The following is a 20,367-nucleotide window of genomic DNA, read 5'->3' on the forward strand; positions in this document are numbered from 1 at the left end:
AAATCTTTCATCATTCTCTAGCTGCTTTCGGAGAGAACGGGAAAATGGTGTACAATAGATTTAGAAATTCCAAAGTTACATCTTTTGTAGGTTCATGATTATTTATAAGGGCTCATGCATACAGCAGAAATATAAAATTGGGGGCATATGGAGGTATGGTATGGACCCATAGAGCTCTACGGTGCATAATAAGGCTCAGTAAAGCTCAGAGCATGTATAAAGTTGTAAAGCTGCTATGTGCATGAGTACTAAAATATACAGGAGCCTTTTAAAATATATTTTATATTCTGTATATTGAAATTGATATTTTAAAGGAGTTGTTCCTGAATCGACAATTATCACCAATTTACAAAATAGGTTATAATTGTCTGACCGCTGGGAACTCCGTCACTGGGATCCCCACCAATCGTTCCTTCTCACTGCTCTAACGCAGTAAAGAGGACATTGAATGCGTGCTGCCGCTTCATTCAAAGTCTATGGGAATGACGGAAGCCGCGGAGTGCAGCAGCGTGAGTAGGTATTGATTGTCGATTCTGGGACAACCCCTTCAAGCCATTAGCTAATATGCTTTGGATATTAAATCCAAACTTTAGCTTCACTTAAAAATGCCGACCTGTCCCCTCCACAACAAGGGAACACAGAGCGGTAAAACAGGACATGTTCTATTGGTGAAAAAACGTGGTATTACTGTACGCTACCCAAGAGTGAATCCAACATAGCAAATACCTTGGGACCTGTAATACGGAGAGTGCAAGCCAAGCAGAAAAACTCTGCAGCAATAAAAAATCAGCTTAAAAATAATTAAACAGCAAAGCAGCCACCCATAATGATACTCATCTATGTACATGAGGGAGTGCAAGCCGCATATGCACAAGACACTCCAGTTGTTTAATTAACATTGAAACAGTGGTTACACAAGAACTAAGAAATACTGTTAATTTATGAGTCTCTTAATGGCGCTCATTTCAATACTGTCAGTTTTCTACCAGCCATATATTCATAATTCTGCAGCATTAGAACATGAAACATGAAAGTATATGCACGGAAAACAGAATGAATGGTTACAATAAAAAAATCTATAATGTAAGTTCTCCTAAATAGTCCATTCTACTTATACAATAACAGCTGATTTCATTGTGTACATATACAGTACTGTCTGAGAGAAAAAAAACTGATCTGCCTTTGCTCTGAGCGTGGCCACTTCTCTTTTTTTTATTTCAAAGGTAAAAGCATCACCCAGGGGAGTAACTTCTACCATAAAAGCCATAGCGGCTGCTATGCGCCTGTGGACTTAAAGGACCAGTGTCACAGGGAAAAAAAATTTTAGACCAATTTGCTTTTAGTGTTTTATTAAACATTTTTTTATTTATTTGTGTGTTTTGTGTTTTACTTTTTTTTATTTTTTCACTTTTTCTTGTCTATGGGGCTGCCATTTTTTTTTCCATCTCTGTATGTGTCGATTAACGACACATACAGACATGGAATACGGCACATACATTCCCATAGTGAATGCGAACGGGGCCCGTTCCATCCACTATGCTGTACGCCGTCTGTGTGGGAATGGCTCCCACACAGTCCAAATAGAACTGTGCGACGTCCGGCGCCATTTTCTTGTGGACCGGAAGTCGCGGCCGGACAGTAAGATTACTGCTTCCAGTCGCGGCTTCCGGACTTGTGCACTTGGAGCGGAGGTAGCAGACAGAGCGGACCGACCGGAGGGAGCGGCGGTGGCAGGAGCAGGTAAGTTAGGTCTGTGTATGTACATGTTTTACTGTGTGTTTACTACTGTATGTTAACCTACTACACTGTGTGTTAGCTCAAAAAATGGCGACACGCAGTGTAGGAGGTTTGACCGTTCAATCCCCTCGTTTCTCCCGGCACTAGCCAGGATAAAGGAGGGGGGATTCTGAGAGCTCACTAGAGCGAGTGAGTTTTCTCAAATTTTGCAGCATAAAGCAATGTGGTTGCTTTACCACATGCAATGCTGCAATTTTGAGAATTGCTCCATCTAGTGACCAGCGCTGGGAAATATTATAAATTAGAATCTAATTTATAATATTTCCTGACTCGTGAAAAAATTAAAAAAATTAGAACAATGTTTAATCACCTACACACTAATTGTTTAACTAAAAAAAAAAAAAATTTTCTAGCGACACATTCCCTTTAAGGGGGCAAGGCCCTAGCCTTTAGCTATTGGATTTGATCTGATAGAAAATGGCCAGAATCACTTACAGCTCCTCACTCCCAGGTCCTCTCCACTTCCAGGCACTGCAACACACCGCCTGATGTGGCCGTCATTAGGACCCTCTGCACAACGGCCCAGGTCCAGGAGCTGTAACTAAATGGAGCTCTCTGGTCTCGGGTCTGAATTTATTTTGAGATCTGATCTGGGGTCTTAATCTATCTAGGGGTCTGTGGTGTGAATTAATTTTGGGATCTGGTCTGGATTCATTTCCGGGCCTGTACTGGGGTCTGAATTAAATAGATTGTCTAGTTTGGGGTCTGAATTTATTTATTGGTCTGGTCTGGGGTCTGGATTAATTTTAGGGTCAGATCTAGGTTCTGAATTTATTTTGGAGTCTGGTCAAGTGTCTGAATTTATTTTGAGGTCTTGTCTGCACATTGGCAGCACAGTATATGTCTGGGAGCACATATATGGCACAGTATATCTCTGGGAGATAGTTGTCTGATGATCAATTGTCAGACCATACTGGGAATGTACTTTTTATTTTTTACCGCAACTCAGCCGGTGTGCCCTCTTGTCCAGTCAAAAGAAATTGATGGTCTATCCTCAGGGCAGGCCAACAATATCTGATCAGTGGGGATCCAACTTTGGTCAATCCTGCTGATCAACTGTTTTGAAAGGGCCGCGGTACTTGTAAGAGAGCTGCTTCCCCTTCATTCCTTATCTGCTCGCACTGTGATTCGCCGACACACTTGTAGCGGCGGTTCACAGTATTACAACCTTATCCTATTGAAGTGAATGGGAGAAGGCTGTAATACTGTGAACCACTGCTACAAGTGTCTCTGTGAGTGCCGCGGACCCTTCCAAACAGCTGATCAGCAGGGGTGCCGGAAGTCAGAAAAGGACAGATCAGATATTGCTGGCCTATCCTGAGGATAGGCCATCAATTTCTTATAACTGGACAACCCCTTTAACATGCAAATTTTCTAGGGACTCAGCAACTTCTATTTATTCCCCAAGCGGCCACTGACACCTGCTTTGAATTGGCAAAGGGGGATCAGGGCACTTCCATTCTCACTCGTTATGTAACTGTCCCAGAGGTGAAACCTCCACTTATCAGGCATTTATGGTCTAATTTGTGGCTAATCCCAGAAAATCCTCTTAATTGGAATGTTTTAAAGGTCTCCCTAGTAGAATACCCCACGATTCTTTGCCTTTTTTTATCCTGTCCTGTTCCATATTATAATGAAAAGGATATAAGCAAAAACAAAAAAATAGTCTTCCATATGTGTTCCGGAAGGTATGCAGATTGTCTTTCCTTTCCACATACCACCTGTTTTACAAGTAAGAACGCTGGAGCAAAGACCAAATGAATATTTCCTGGGAGACTCTCTTTAGGAAAATTAAAGGGGCAGGGCTTAGCTAAGCCCCTCCCACTCAGTTAATTATCAGCCAAAGATGGAGGTGACCATGACCTCAAATCCTTGCATCACATAATTCTTACAGACTGACAAATCCATGTTTTCTAGTTTTGTTTTCTTCTTAATTTATAGATTTTGTGTTCCTTAAAGGGAACCTGTCACCAGCATTTCACCTATTGAACCGTACTCACCCCTCGCTGGCCGCTGCTATCAAAAGTTCATTGCCATTATCCCCTCTCATAAACTCCTCCTCTGACCATAAATAACGGTCTGCAAACATTTTGCACTTTTATGGTAATAATCCGGCAATCTCGATCGTTCCTCTTCTTATGCCTGCCCGCCGCCAAAGATTGGTCCGCCCTGAATGCCGAAATCTTGTCTGAGATAGCGCGCATGCGCCCCTCATGTATGGTACAACATCCTTACTCTGCTTCGTCCGGCCCTCAAATCTAATTACGGCGCATGTGCCACTATGGTGTCCAGTTGTGCGCACGCACCAGAACATCGATGCGCAATGCGGGATTTCATGTGTGCTGGGGAGAGGCGAGGAGCAATCAATCAAAAGTAAGGAGGCGGGGTTAACTCGGAAAGGCTTGAGGAATGAAGATATGACTCTTTTGTGCTCATTAGCATACGGCGCAGGAACACTAACAAATGAAATACTAAAAGGTACAGAAACTATTTAGAAGATAATTATAGGTTACATAAAAATGTTTTTTCACCCACTACCACCAGATATTGCTGGTTTAATAGGTGAAATTCTGGCGACAGGTTCCCTTTAAATAAACATCACTACAATACAGAACCCAGTAAAATGTTGTATACCGTTATCTATGTGGATGTAGATTTCTGCACGCTTTCTCTCCACGTTCAGTTCTTATAGTCATCGTTTTAAATGCTCAAATACACAAATCCCACAGATGATCTGCATCTATATGTATTTCCTGAAGATGTCTATTTAGCATCTGCTGTCACTTTAAATGCAACATTACATAAGACATACCTAATAGTATTTTAGGTGAATTAATGATGAGCATCTATTGCCAATTACTTCCATGGCTGAATGCTTCAATAAGGAGAAAATCTCCTACAAAGTACTGAAGAATGTTCGGAGAAGTGCTGGAGAGGCTCCAGAGGGACCAGCCACGTCCTCTTAAAGGCTTTGTCTTGCAAGAAGCATCATCCCAATTAGTTCACCCTCTCCCAGGCAAGATAAGAGTTCTGTTTTGTGTTTACCATCCATCTGCGCTTGAGCGGTTTCCTCATCATAATAGTCAGGTGAAATAAGACCCCGACAAAATAACAATTTAACAATCTCCCAAAAGACATAAACTCTAACAGGAGTCATTGAAAATACGTAATTATAATATTAATGCAAATCTCAAACAATACACGTGACCTACGCACAAGCGAGGCAACATTATGTGGGTTGATGATCCTACTAATTCCCTATAGTTAAGTGACATCTCTGAGGCAGGAGGTGCAAAGTGCCTCAATAAAATCAAAGTTTACCATTGAATTGACTGGCTGAATCTTCATGAATTTTGGTATACTGTACTTGTAAAAACAGCTCGTTAGGCAAATCAATCTTAACCCCTTAATGACCTGACCTGAAAAGGTCTTAATGACCAGCTAAATTTTTTTTCATTTTTGCCTCTTTTTATTGACGTGGTTACATGAGGCCGTATTTTATGCGGGATAAACAAGGCTTTTTTCCTGCGCAGTTTAGCGTACAAATAAAGTAGTGTGTAATGTGTCATTTCTTTTTGCAGCGTGACTAGAAAAAAAACTATTTTCAGCAATTTTTATTTTTTATACCATTCACATTTCATATTAAATAACCTGCTAAATTAATTCTTCAGGTTATTACGATTGTGTAGATACCTAATATGTGTAGGTTTTTTGTATGTAATGTATAGGCAATAAAATATGTATTTAATGCTAATATTATATTCTTTTCCTTACATTTTTTTTAATTTTTTTTTTTAAAATCCCATGAAAAAATTACTTTCTTAAACTTTATTTTATACTTATAATTTATTAGTATACTCCTGTTACACATTCAACACATAGTGTGCCCTAACAGCAGACTTACAGAACAGATAGCGCTGCAGTCCTTTCTAGGTCCTTAGGGTTGACGGCAGAAGGTTTCCCCAGTCTCCTATTGCATCACTGGGTTTTTTCGATGACACAACTAAGAGGGGAGTCCACTTTGATCATGCTGCGATTACAGAACGTGACGATCAAAGAGTTAAACAGCTGTGGTCGGAGGTTCCACTGATCCCAGCCGTATTCAGTATGCATTTCTAAGTTCAGGAGCTGTTAGAAACAGCTCCTGTTAGATCAATGGTGTTGCAAACGGAAACCTATGGTTGCGTTTGTTTCAGTTTGGATTCCGTTCATGGGTTCCCCTGATGGAAAGCTCCGTTGGAACCCATAAACGGAGTCCCAACGCAGATGTGAACGAATATGCGCTCACTGGGTTTCTCTTTAGCCTTTTCTGCAGCAACGTCAAAAAACGTTACTGTAAACTCAAGACCTGCAGCGCCCGCCGTCAAATGGGTAAAAGGTGCAACTTTCAAAATACTTTTTATTTAAAAACTATTTTTACTTTTTCAGATACAGCTGCTTTGTATCCTGTATACAGAGCAGCTGTATCTAGCGCTGAAACCTGTATCTGCTAGGTCCGCGGGACTGACGGGTTCAGTTTCAATGGGTCCTGTATGTCTCTGACACGCAGGATCGAGCTGTTATCGATCACATCTAAGTTCATAACTTAGATGTGATCGATTACAGGTGGATCCTGCATTTCAGAGACGTGCAGGCCCCGTTGTCGCTGAACCCGTCAGTCCCGCGGACCTAGCAGATACAGGTTTCAGCGCTAGATACAGCTGCTCTGTATACAGGATACAAAGTAGCTGTATCTTAAAAAGTTAAAATCATTTTTAATAAAAAGTATTTTGAAAGTTAGACAAATCCCACTGAAAGACATTTCTATTTTAAAAAATATATATTTCAAAGCTGTACATAACCTTTAAGCAGGTCCTACAGCAACAAGCTCATCGTGGGTGAGTCCTGTGACCCCCCCTCCCAATCCAGATAACTGTTATTACCAGATGACAGGGGTGCACCATCCATGAGGCGGGTGAGAACTTTAAAGCAGCACCTATCCCTACAGTAATTGCAGGTTTAGAATTTTTGAAGAAATAGTCTATCCCTGCAGTTTCCCCATCCCTGCCTCAGGCAGCAAGAGAGCTAAAAGTACCCTCGCCAGGTGACCTCCCCAACATGGCGCTCACTGAAAAATATAGGCATACAGTATGTGTAATGTAGAGATGCCCAATAAGGGGTTATAAAAGTCATATAAAGAGGAATTATCCAAAGAGGTAAACCACTTTCTGATAAAGCTCCATCTTTAAAAATGATTGGTGAATTGCATAAATAACAATCCCCCAATGTAATATTATTTACTGTAACCAAGTGCTCCCATACAATGCCAGCCGGAGTGTCCCCCTCATACACCATGCACAATGTCCCTCGATGTCAACAACAATACACAACCTGTGCCTTCCACAGACACCCCCAAGATATCTTAAATACAGTACTTTCCTCCTTCGTGTTCCCACAGCATTGTCCTCGTCCTCTATCTGGGGCTATATGTGAGTGGCCTGACCATGGACGTTTACATGTAATCTCTAATCCTGTGCCACAGGCCTGTGCAGGATGAAAACTCCAGGCACAATTGACCTTTTTTTTTCAGTAAAGAGATGAGCAGCGCCTATGTAGCACCGTCCATCTCTAGATAAAATCAGGATGCATAATCTGTTGTGGCTGCTCGCCTATAGATCAATGCAAGGAAGGAAGCCAAGTACACTGGTTGGATTCTATACCCGAACAATAAATCCTAAAAGCTTAGTAATAGTTGAGATACCGGAGACTTCATAATATTATAAAATAAAAATTTGGTGATTATACAAATATTATTTACAGCAGTGGCACTGCCATACTGTACATATAACTGGCTGCCATCGGTAGAAGGACTCAACATGGCGGTAGGGTTATTATAAATAACCCCTCAACATGGAATCCAACTAATAGAACTGGTTTTTGTGCCCCTCCCATGTGATGTGATGTCTCCGCTATTTTGTCTATGTCTTGTTAGCCCATCCTGTTTAGGTGCTTTGCATTGGTGTCCGTGGTGGCTGCAGATGAGCGCTTGTAGACGCTGCAGCTAGAAAGTAGCCGGAAAGACACATTTTCTCTCTGCCGACAGACATCGTCTCCGTTGCAGTTCTTCTTCCTCATCCAATAAAGTTGAGTTGGACATACGACAGATGTTTTTCGATTTCCTCGTTACAAAGTTTACTTTACTAACACTTGCACATATTTACATCTTTGACTACATGCTCATCAAATAGCAATTCCTTAAAAAAGGAGAGAAATAACATGAAAACTTTTTGCAAGACTGCATACTCCATAGATGTATATCATTATACATTTTCCCCCAGTACTCGCAGGAAAACCTACAGGAACCAGTAAGGCATAACTCTGCTTCATGGGGAGTCTAGACAGACACCTTTGGCACCACTTATCTCAGGGCAAACAATAGGATAAGATGGCTTGAAATCTAACCTGCCCGATCCCTGTCTTCCCTGACGAAGTTGGGTTGACCCCATAGACATAAGAGTGTCAAGCAGTTGAAAACCATCCATAAAACATTTGTATTGCATGCCGAAAAACACTGTATTCATGCCGTAAGATAGCACACGGTATATATCATGTATCCGCATATAACATTCACCTTGCACGGAAGTAGTGGTTCACTGTGGCTGGATTTGACGCTGGAGCAGTAATGTTACTAGCACCTGGCTCTAAGGTCACCTGCCATGGGTCTTTTACCTGGTGCCCTGGTTGTGTTGGCACAAGTGGCCACAACATTCAATTGTGTCTATATCTATACCATCTTGTCCACTGTCCCTCTGATAAGACGTTGGATTTACTCTTATAGCGTGCTTTTCTCTTGAATTCTGTAGACCTGTGTAATTAGAAATATCCGTATTCCATATATGTAAAATTGACTGTACACAATGAGCTGCATTTCATCTGTAAAACTCATTTATAAAATACAAAAATGATGTGGAGATATTTGCTATGAACCTTCAGTGAGTAATAGGATAACACTGCCAGAGGGTCTTAGAGTACAAAGCCGAAACATGAAAAATCTGATTTCATACACGTACAGCTGGAAATGCTGTGAAATAAACCATGTATTTGTCAGTTGGCCAATACATTAGGAGAACCGAGTCCTGCATAAGGAATTGCAGCACCGCTCTCAATTCTGCCAACATACCTGGCGCCCCAATCAAACAGGTGGCTTATAGATGATGACTTCTAAATTAGCCAATCATTTCTTCATTCAAACTTGTAGGGAGTAAATCAGTTCAGTAGAAACATCAATGTCACAGGACGGTGATGAACAGCAGATCAAATAACGTGAGCATGAAAAGGCAGATATGGCAAATCTGGATACTGCAAACCAATATTAAATGCATGGAGGCTGCATCTTCAGTCATTGATGCCAAGGTATTAGGATATTGCTTCTATAGACAAGAATCAATTATGTCATCTTAAATAAAACCGCTCCACCCATAATAATTATTAAAAGGATTTTTGGGATTTTACATTGATGACCTATCCTTACCATAGGCCATCAATGATTAATAGGTGGTGGTCCCACACCAATCAGCAGAATACGGAGGCAGCGGCCCCTTTAGTGCAGTACCGGACACAGCGATGTCCACATACGCGCAGCAGTGTATGGTACTGCAACTCCGCGCTATTCACTGCACCCACACGTATATGAACATTGCTGTCAGGTACGGCAGTAAAGGGGCTTGTGGAAGTGATTAAAATGTGTTTAAGTGATTCCATTTTCTGTAAACTCAATCTTGTGTATCCTGCATCCATCTTGTATTCTAAAGAATCCATTTAGTGATTAATACGTTATCTGTTGTTTAAGATAGTATATTAATGCTGCCCTCGTATGTTTCTCAGCTATGTGTCTCTCTGTTTCTTCTCTGAGTCTGCTACAAGGAATGTATAATGGCCCTGTAACTATAAGGCTGAGTTCACACGTGGCGGATACACTGTGTAATAGCACGCAGCGCATCCGCCCTGTCTGCCACAGGGAGAAAATGCGCACCAAACTGTGGTGCAGTTTTCCGCCTGGATTGTCCGCTGCGAAAAACTGCAGCACTAAAGCCGGCCGGCCTCCTGGGATGACGTCTCATCCCAGCAGACCGCTGCAGCCTGTGATTGGCTGCAGTGGCGGTCACATGAGATGTCAGGAAGATGAAACACAGACTCCTAGGTAAGTTTATTTATTTATTTTCTAAATTCCGTTTTTTGAGACTGGATCAGGAGCAAAAAACGGAACAACTGCTATTTGATGCAGGATTTACAGCCCCATTGAATTCAATGGGGAAATCCTGCAACATATAAGCAGCATTTACATAAAGGCAATTGACATGCTGCGGAATGAATTTCCGCACCACAGGTCAATTTCTGAGCGGTATTTCCGCTCAGTATTTATGCAGCGTGTGGAGGAGATTTGTTCAATCTCATCCACTTCGCTGCTACTGTATTTGCTGCATGGTTTTCCGCAACGAATTCCGTTGTGGAAAATCCGCAGTCCTTACGCAACGTGTGAACTGGCCCAAAACGATATGAGAAGGCCCTTTCATTGCGAGTGAAACAAAGTAAGATAATTCATTCTGGCCTGGGAATATGGATACTATTTGCGGCAGGTGCAGAGATGGTGTAGAGTTTCATGAGAATCATAGTTTTACATTTAAAAAGGCTTTTATGCCTATGATTGGCTTAGTACGAGCATATGCTATTGGGTGAACCAGAGTCAATGTCACAATGTAAATGAATGGCTGAAATCAAGTCTACACCCTTTTTGAAAGATATTATTGTAATTGCTTTGATCAATAAAGTCAGAGAAGAATATTTGAGCATGCAAGCAGTGTCTGTCTCTTACTTCTCTCCGATATATCAATATAACGTATGATTTGGATCTGGATACGTTTTTCCTGGTAGGGTATCGGTTGACATACCTGTCTAAAACTTCAGTCTAATGTATTTTGGCCATGATTGCATCAACATGGCTATCATGCTCCACTGTGCTCAATTGCCCCCATCATTCTGCTGATCGGTGGAAACCCCATTGATGACCTATCCTTAGGTTAGGCTATCAATGGAAAATGACAGAAAACCCATTTAACATCAATGATGATATCAATATTGCCAAGTAAATGTTCATAAAATTATAAAAAATGTTTCCTGTAATAATTGTTCTGATTTTCATTCTCATAACGCGTTACAATTTCCAGTTTTCTGTACTCAATGTCACCCGCTGATGAGTAATGCACTCAGTAGTGCGGGAAGGGAAGTGACAACTTCTGTGTGCACACCTCAAAAAGTTGTCATTTACTAAGGCCCCATGCACACGACCGTAAAAATCGCCCGTAATTGCGGACCGCAATAGATTCACATCTATTGTCCACGGACACCTTCCCGCTTATTTTCGGGAAGGTCTCCTGGCCGTAGAAGTGTACTGCAAACGATAGGACATGTCCTATCTTTTGCGTTTTACGGGCCGTGCTCCGATACTTTGTATGGGAGCACTGGCCAAAAATGCAAGCAGCTGTCCGCGGCCGGCCATGCTAGCAGTCACGGCCCGTGATTACACGCACAGCCGTGTGCATGAGCCCTCTGACCATTAAGCCATTGACATGACAAACTAAGCTAATATTTTCTACAGCAGGACTGACTATTACCTCCCCCTATGGATAAGAATGTGGATCTGAACAGGTATTAAGTTTAAAAAAAAATTAATCTTAGAATCCTACTGTATATTGACTGTGTGAGTATGTGCCTACCTTGCTTATATCATAGATAGGGAACTGACCAGAAATTACACGCTTGCTCAGTTAAAGCCCTTTTACACTAGCCAATGATCGGGCAAACGAGCGTTTATATAAACGCCCGTTCCCAATCATTGCCCTGTGTAAACAGGGCAACAATCAGCCAATAAACGAGCAAATGCTCGTTCATCGGCTAATCTGCTAGTTTATGCAGAATTAAATATTACCATCGATGGCAGACAGACAATCTCCATGCGCAAACAGGGAGACGTGCTGCCGACATGATGGTAACGATCGCTCGTCCCCATACATTACTGATAATAGCTCCTTGTAAAAGGAGCAAACGAGCACCAATCAGTGAACACATTGATTGGTGCTTGTTTTTCACGGTTCATATCGGGCTGTGTAATAGGACCCTTATCTGCTTATATCCCTGATAAGTCCATTGAAATAAGAAGACTGCTGGAAGAGGAAAAGTATCGACCCACATATTAATCTATGTATTTTTACAATAGGAGCAGGTCTAAAATACATGGAGTCTGGGCATTATATTTGGAAGGTTTAGAAGCCCAGATCAGTCTACTAATATACACAAAAACACAAATCCCATTTAGCAAATGCCATAATTGAGAGATGACCCTTTGTGTCCTTTTGTATCTTTGCATGATTAATAAATCTGATGACAATATGATCTACCATAATCTGGTACCAAATGTAAAGACCTGTACCATCTCATCCTTCATCTAGTGTGGGCTTTAAAAATACATATAGGACAGTAAACAGTACCAGTACCAAGTAATAAGATTCTCATAATATAAAGAGAATCATGTCATCACCCAGTATGGACCATTAAAGTCTCCAGCATGGGGCACACCTTCTACCGGGGCGCAGCTGCCAAGGCTGTCCAGCAGCTGTGGGTACTGGCACTCAATTTATAGGGTAACTCAAAACAAGTAATTTAATTAATGATAGTCAATCCAAAACAGCTATCATGACTAAGTTTAGGGGTCGAGGGTGGGGGTGTGCATTTTGAAACCTCAATGCAGCTTGTCCCTCCCCTGCTTTTCACATGTATCTATTAACCAAAATGTAATATTAGTCATATAGCAACCTGAGTAATTACATTGGAAAGTTTATTGTAATAAAGTTACCCAAGACCAATATTTAAACTTGGCCAAGGATTATAAATGAGAACATTGACATTGCATTCACTATGAATAGAAAATGTATGAGAGTCCACAGTTTAGACAACACATTCTAGTTAATGAGAATAGTTTCCTGTTGCTGGCATTTTGTAAGAGCTAATCACCCTGTCTATATTCTCTCCTTTTATTTTATCGTCAAGATCTTGCATCATCTTGTAGGGACCCGGTTCTGTCTCCTAGGTTTCCCTGAAGGGGGAAGTATACAAAAGAATACAAAGTACTCTACAATAATCAGTTCAGTAGATTCCCTAATTAGGAGTGTACTAGAAGTAAAGGAAAACATGAAAGCATTTATAACACATCCAAAGGATATGCTGTAAATGCCTGATAGGTGCGAGTCCCCCCTCTAGGATTCTCACCAATTGGAAGAACAGATGGCCGCATGTTGTGATTTAAAAAAAAAATGCGGTAGGAAAAAAAGCAACAATGTCCAAATGGGGATTTCAAAAATTTCTATTGACTAACATTGTTAAAAAAAAAAAAACACTAGCCAAAGCTTCAAAAGAAAACTACAAAATGTGATGGGCCAGGCGTAAAACCTACAACAGGCGTGTTTCACATAAGTGTGGCATTTGCCTACATGTTGTCATAGATATAAAGCACCTGGCTGTAAGTTTTTGCAAATGTCCCTCATGCTTGACTGTTTTCGGTTCGAGGATGAGGTCTGATTTATTGCGAGCATGCTCCAATTTTAAAAAGCATGTGAAGATTTTTAACACCAAAAAACAAGTGGATCGCCTCCTGCAAGCAGTTACTTCTGTCTTTGATGTGTAGAATCATAAACTGAAGCTCCCAATGCATAATCTCCAAGGAGGACCCCACCAACCATGTGCTATATAATACCCATGTTACCTTATGTGGCAGATGGGGTCTTTGGACCCTCTTAAACACAAGGGCCGAGATAAAACTGCTGCCTCTGCAGCCCCTATAGTTACTCATCTGATGATATCATTACTGAGCTATATTACATAGCATGCCTACTTAGTTCACTATGGACCGTTCAATGCCTGTTTCTACTTTGGACTTGTAGGCTCTATGCTTGACTGAATGACAAAGACTTTAACCCAATGGTAGGTAATATGGCTGACAGGAAGTAGCTTTTTATTGCATAAGAAAATGAAAGCAAGAGAAATCTGGAGCACACATGGCTGATCTTACAGTTGAAAGACTTCAAAAGGATTTAGATTTGACTTGACCGTTTAATTGATGGCATTTTTGATTCCCTAAAAAAAATAACATTTGGTTCATGATCACTCTAAAATACAGTCCACTATTGTAGTACTCCAACATGGCATAACTGAAATGTATTGTAGATTATTTCTACGTCTTCTGTCTTTTATGAAGGATTATGTAAAGAATTATGAAACATTGAGTATCTGGTATTTAAGCAGAATACTGCAGAAGGTAATGTCACTCCAAAAAACTAAAATAGAGTAGTCTATTTTAGACTAGTGCATACTGGGCCTAAAATTACTGAGAACTAATTGCATCCATTAAATGACATAGTGAGACCGCCAATCATGACTAGTTGTCGAATTAGCAACCATCCGCTATGCACTTGAGTCTGCTTCACACTGTCCTCTCCTCTTCTCTGACTATATGCTATGGTTGGAAATTTAGCTTTTGTATTGAACCTTTGTACTGAAATGTAAATCTTTTCATTTGCTTTCTAAAAGCAAAATTCAGCAGTTATCAAATAGTTTTCATTAAAAATGTCCTACCATTTTGCTGCTGTAGAGTCTGTGTAATTCCTTCACTAAGCTGGTTGTCCCACAAATTCTGACATAAATCAAACAACACACTGCTAGTGGCTGTTTCGGCTCTCTCTGCTCGTCCCCTCCTATCTTTTATTGTTAAGATACCAGCAGGGAGAGGGAGGGATTTGTACATAGCAGATCAGAGTGTGAAGAGGGAAGAAAACATCCGTCTCCAGGAACGGCAGATCACACAATCTGTAATGAGTCAGAGTGTAGATGGGGGGGGGGGGGGGAGTCCAAACAGCAGTTTACAGGGGGAGGGAGTGAGTCATACAGGTGGTATATCTTTGTAAAGTGAAAGAAAATACCAACTCCTAAGAATCCGTGGCTCTCAGCATAAGGCAGAAGAGATACCTCACAGGCAGTAGAAGGAGAAAGCAGTACAGGAATGAAGCTGTGCTGATACATGAGAGATAGTGAAGGCAGCAGCATCCTGGATTCACATACCCCACATCCAGCATGTATTACTGGGAGGGTCAAGTCCACATGAGAAAAGTCTGAATCTAGGAGCAGGTTAGCAAACCGAAAATCAGGAAGTCTGAAAAGGAATGAAAATTTCAGCCTGAATCATAGTGCAACTTTTTATAACTCCAGGTAACGACTAACAAATGCAAAAATAATTTTTTCCAGGTCAAAGGTGTCCATAGACGTTAGGACCCCTGATTATTAGCAATCTGGGTGTAACCAGTGATTACTAGTTTTAGTGTTGGGTGTATTTGAGATCAACTTGTCCCAGTGACTAGGTCTGCTTTAGTCTGGGGTTCTGGTTTGGAGCAACTTTAAAGCATACCTATTAGTAAAACATTTTTGTATAGATCAGAAGTACATGTGCATATTAAACTTAAGATTTATTACTATTAGGTGAAAGTGATATCTTCACTTCCAGGAGCTCTAGTTCCCCCTTTTCTGTCTGAAGGTTCTTTATAAATGTTCAGAAACCTCCTCAATTCCCAATAACATATTTCTAGATTGAAACGGTTAATACCAAAAGGGAGGGGGATGCTGCTGCAGGATTTCTAACTTGGTTTCAGAGTACTATGAGATGGGGAGGAGGGGGGTTCATGTTACATTCTCTCTGTCTTGGTCTCTCAGAGAACAGAAGGGGAGATTTCTGATTGGCTCAGAGCACACAGCACAGTTTTTACATCACACCAGGAATAGCCCACATACTCCGGAAACCTGGAGAGGGAAAATTTACATAAGTGATGCAAAGAGGGGGAAAGACCCACAACATGCAGGATAACCGCACTTCTGGCTACCTAAGGAGTGATTTGCCATTTTTGTTTAAAAATTTAACTTTTTACATATTCTACTAAGGATTGTAATGTGAGCAACCCCTGATATGCGATTTTATCGGAATATGTGCGATCCCAACACTATTCAAAGAACTTGGGCTGCTGATGGCACCTGCAGGGAAACTGCTGAATTTCTCAAAGTTGCTTTGCTCTAGTATTGCCAATGCTCTCTATTCATAAAATAAGTGATTAGTAGATAATAACATTACGTATGATAATTGCTGTAAACCAAGGCTTCACCTTAAAACCTTGAAGTTTGACAATATATATAATATTAAAGGTTATGTGCACATTTTCATTTTTTTTTATTGTTACAATGCATCTAAAAGAAAAAATAAGCAACTTTACAAATAGTTCTGTTTAAAGGGAACCTGTCACCATCATTTCACCTATTGAACTCTCCTCACCCCTCGCTGGCCGCTGCTGTCAAAAGTTCATTGCCGTTATCCCCTCTGCTAACCTCTTCCTCCGACCGTAAATAACGGTCTGCAAACCTTTTGTGCTTTTTATAGTAATAATCCGTCAGTCTCGTTCGTTCCTCTTCTTATGCCTGCCCGCCGCCAAAGATTGGTCCGCCCTGAATGCCGAAATCTTGTCTGAGATAGCGCGCATGCGCCCCTCATCTATGGTCCAACATCCTTACTCTGCTTCGTCCGGCCCTCAAATCTAGTTACAGCGCATGTGCCACTATGGTGTCCAGTTGTGCGCACGCACCAGAACATCGATGCGCAAAGTGGGATTTCATGTGTGCTGGGGAGAGGCGAGGAGCTGTCAATCAAAAGTAAGGAGGCGGGGTTAACTTGGAAAGGCTTGAGGAATGAAGATATGACTCTTTTGTGCTCATTAGCATACGGCGCAGGAACACTAAAAAATGGAATACTAAAGCTACAGAGACTATTTAGAAGATAATTTATAGGTTACATAAAAATTATTTTTCACCCACTACCACCAGGTATTGCTGGTTTAATAGGTGAAATTCTGGTGACAGGTTCCTCTTCTAATGTCTGCCCACCACCGAAAAGTAGCCTGTCCTCAAATCTAGTTACTGCGCATGCGCCGCTATGGTGTCCCGTTGTGCGCATGCACCAGAACAGGACAAGGATGTGCCAGCGCAGGATTTTGTGTGTTCTATGGGGAGGAGAGGAGCTGTCAATCAAAAGTAAGGCGGCGGGGTTAACTCGGAAAGGCTTGAGGAATGAAGATATGACTCTCTTATGCTCACGGCTCGGGAACAATAAAAAATTGATTATTAAAGCTACAGAGCCTACATAGAAGATAATTATAGGTTACATAAAAATGTTTTTTACCCACTTCCACCAAGTATTGCAGATTTAATTAAAAGCTGGTGACAGTTTCCCTTTAAAAAGATATTCTATCCACTATGCACTATGCAGATCTATGTCCCTTTATGGTTACAGGCTACAAAAAAATCCTGCATGTAGTCTGATCCTGCAGTCATGTGTTACTGCCCTCCCTCTGCCCCCCAGACAGTATGTTAGCAAGAAACAGCTGGAACGGAGAAACACCCCAGGATCAGAGATCAGACTACACACAGGGTTTATTTGTAGTCTGTGACAATGGAAATACAGTACATAGGATGCATAGGCGCTGTATACACGAAACAGTAGGATATTTGTAATCCAGATGATTTGTAAAGTTGCTTCATTTTTTTTTAAACATTTATAGAAATAAAAGCATCACATCGCTTGTAAGTAAGGGTATAACATTGAATCCACACAAGCTATCTGCAACTAAAAGAAGTGATTTGTACTGAAAAGGCGCAAATGAATACATTTTGGCATCCAATTGAATCCCAAAGAAACTAAGTGGATCCAATTACAAAACTTGTGTCTAAGCAAATGTTAGGGTATGTTCACATGGTCTATTTACAGCCGTTTTTCGGGCCGTAAATGCCCCAAAAACGGTTAAAAATACGGAGGCTGAACACCTACAAACATCTGCCCATTGATTTCAATGGGATAAACTGCGCTTCGTTCCAATGGGGCGTTTTTTTACGCGCCATTTGTAAAAACCCAGTGTAAAAAAAAGCCCCGTAAAAAAGAAGTGTATGTCACTTCTTGAGCCATTTTTGGAGCCGTTTTTCATTGTTTCAATAGAAAAACAGCTCCAAAAACGGCCGTAAAAAACGCATAAAAAATCGCCTGATGCATAAAAAACGGCTGAAAATCAGAGGCTGTTTTCCCTTGAAAACACCTACGTATTTTACAGTCGCTTTTAGTTTAGCGTGTGAACATACCGTTAGTGTGCACTTAGGTTAGGATTAGACTTTGCAAATAAATGTGGCTCACAAGTGGTAAAATTATGACCTCGCAACCATCGCAAAAATACGACCAAATAAAAAAAAATCTCATAGGAAAATATTGAATTTAGAGCATCATCACAATTTTACTGCAATTTAACTAGGACTTGCAGGTGACATCAGGTTGCTGTGTAGCCCTAGCCTTACATTTTCAAGCTGGAGGCAAACTTTCCTATCTCTATCATGTATTACGAATTCTTTATCCACATAAAACATTTAGCATCGGTATTATGATAAAATAATTTGCTCTGTTGCTCCCTCTAGTGAATTCTTGATAGGTAGACCCGCAATACAGGATATAATGTGTAACCTGTTATGCTCAGATTTCTGATATGAGTAAGAAAAACATAATCGGACAACCAGAGAACTTAAATTCAAGTGAAAGAGATTTAACAAAATACGGACTGGATAGATTTAAAGGCTATGTAAACCTTCGAGGGCTTTTTTTTTTTAATAAATAGATCAGTCGGTGTGTTTAGTGTAACTTTTTAAATAGTTTTTTATTAAAAATTAATTTTACTTTTGGAGATACAGCTGTTCTGTATTCTCTATACAGAGCAGCTGTATCGTTTGCTATTCACTGAATCCGTCAGTCCCGCGGACCTGACGGGTTCAGTGAGAGCGAGTCCTGCGTATATATTTTCTTATAACTCTGTCTTGTGCTGTTCTGCTGTTATTCCTCCTAGGACCTAATGAATAACTTGTCAACTGTGTGTTAACATTTCCCTTGTCACAGGGGGTTGTTCCTGCACAGTCTGATACTGTGAGCACTGATTGGACATTCTCAGACCACCCCCAACTGCTATCACCCAGTTGTCAATTTATTCATCAATTTGTAGGAGGAATAACAGAGGAACGGCACAACGTAGAGTTATAAGAAAATATGTTTAAGATTTGTGATTTTATAGGGAATGCAAGTATTTACTAAAACAGACATGTCAGGAGAGCTCACAGGCCCTCTTTAAATGAGAAAAAAAGTAACCACAATGAAAACCTTAACAAAAACATTTAAAATGTATGCAACTTGGTTCCAGTAGATGCGGGGGTGGGATTCTAATTTTTAAAAACAGGTTCCCTGCTTGGACCGCACAGGGTGCCCACTGTGTAGCGTGCAATGGAAAATGAATTCTACATCTATAAGCAAATAAAATTATAATAGTCCACACTGTGTCTCTTGAAAACAAAAATGCTCACACTATGCCCCCTGATTTAAAAAAATTACCACATTGCACCCCTAAATACAAATATGCCACACACTGTATCATGAATAAAACCATATCCACGCTGTGCCCCTAAGTAAAAAAAATATGTCCCATGCTGTGCTCCTGACGAAAATTATAGCCCTCACTGTGCACCCTAAATAATAATATACCAAACATTTTCTGCTAAATAAAAGTATGAGCTTCACTTTGCCCCCTGAATAGAAATATTTTCCACACAGCGCCCCTAAATGAAGAACTCTCACACTGTGCCCCTGAATACAAATGGACCACCATAAGAGCATGCAGATCTAATGTTGTCACCTTCCAGTTGTGTTCACTTACTTAGGTTACTGCTGCTTAGTAAGTAATATTTTAAGCCAAATAATGGTTTCAGTAACTTCGAGTATTTTAGTTGATAGCAACAGACCTTCCATTTTATGGTATAAGTTGGGCAGAGATGAATATCCTTTAACTACTATTTATGTACATAATTAAAGAGAAATAGTGTTTAAAATATCAATCAATTGCGGCCTGCAAGCTCAGACATTTGCCAGTTCACACATTAAAGTAACACTCTAGGCAAAACTAATACTGTGTTCTGCCTAGTGCAGGCCCTGAGGGGGTGGGGCATGACTGGAGTACGTTGAATCACGGTCATGCTCCACCCCCTCAGAACCTGCACAACACAGTGGATCAGTTCTGCCTAGACTATTCTTTTGGGGCTGCAGTGTTTAGTAAAGGAACTGCTGCACTTTGGGCATGACTGGAAATCTCTGGCGCAGTTCTCCCAGTATTAAAACATTGAGGGGGCAAAAAGGGCATTTTGGAAAAAAAAAATCTTTATGTAGACTCTTGCAGCTAACAATCATAATCTTGAACTTTGGAAACATAAAAAAATTTCTGTATATTTCCAACCACATTTTTGCCTTAATTATAAATGTGGGTCTCTTGTATCATTGTAGAAGTATGAAGCTGGTGGTATTGCCGTTTAGTGTTTGCATATTAGTATAAAAAGTATAACTAAAAAATAGAGAACGAAAAAGGGAAAGAAAAT

The sequence above is a fragment of the Rhinoderma darwinii genome, chromosome 7 (assembly GCF_050947455.1).
Source record: "Rhinoderma darwinii isolate aRhiDar2 chromosome 7, aRhiDar2.hap1, whole genome shotgun sequence".
Classification (NCBI taxonomy): domain Eukaryota; kingdom Metazoa; phylum Chordata; class Amphibia; order Anura; family Rhinodermatidae; genus Rhinoderma; species Rhinoderma darwinii.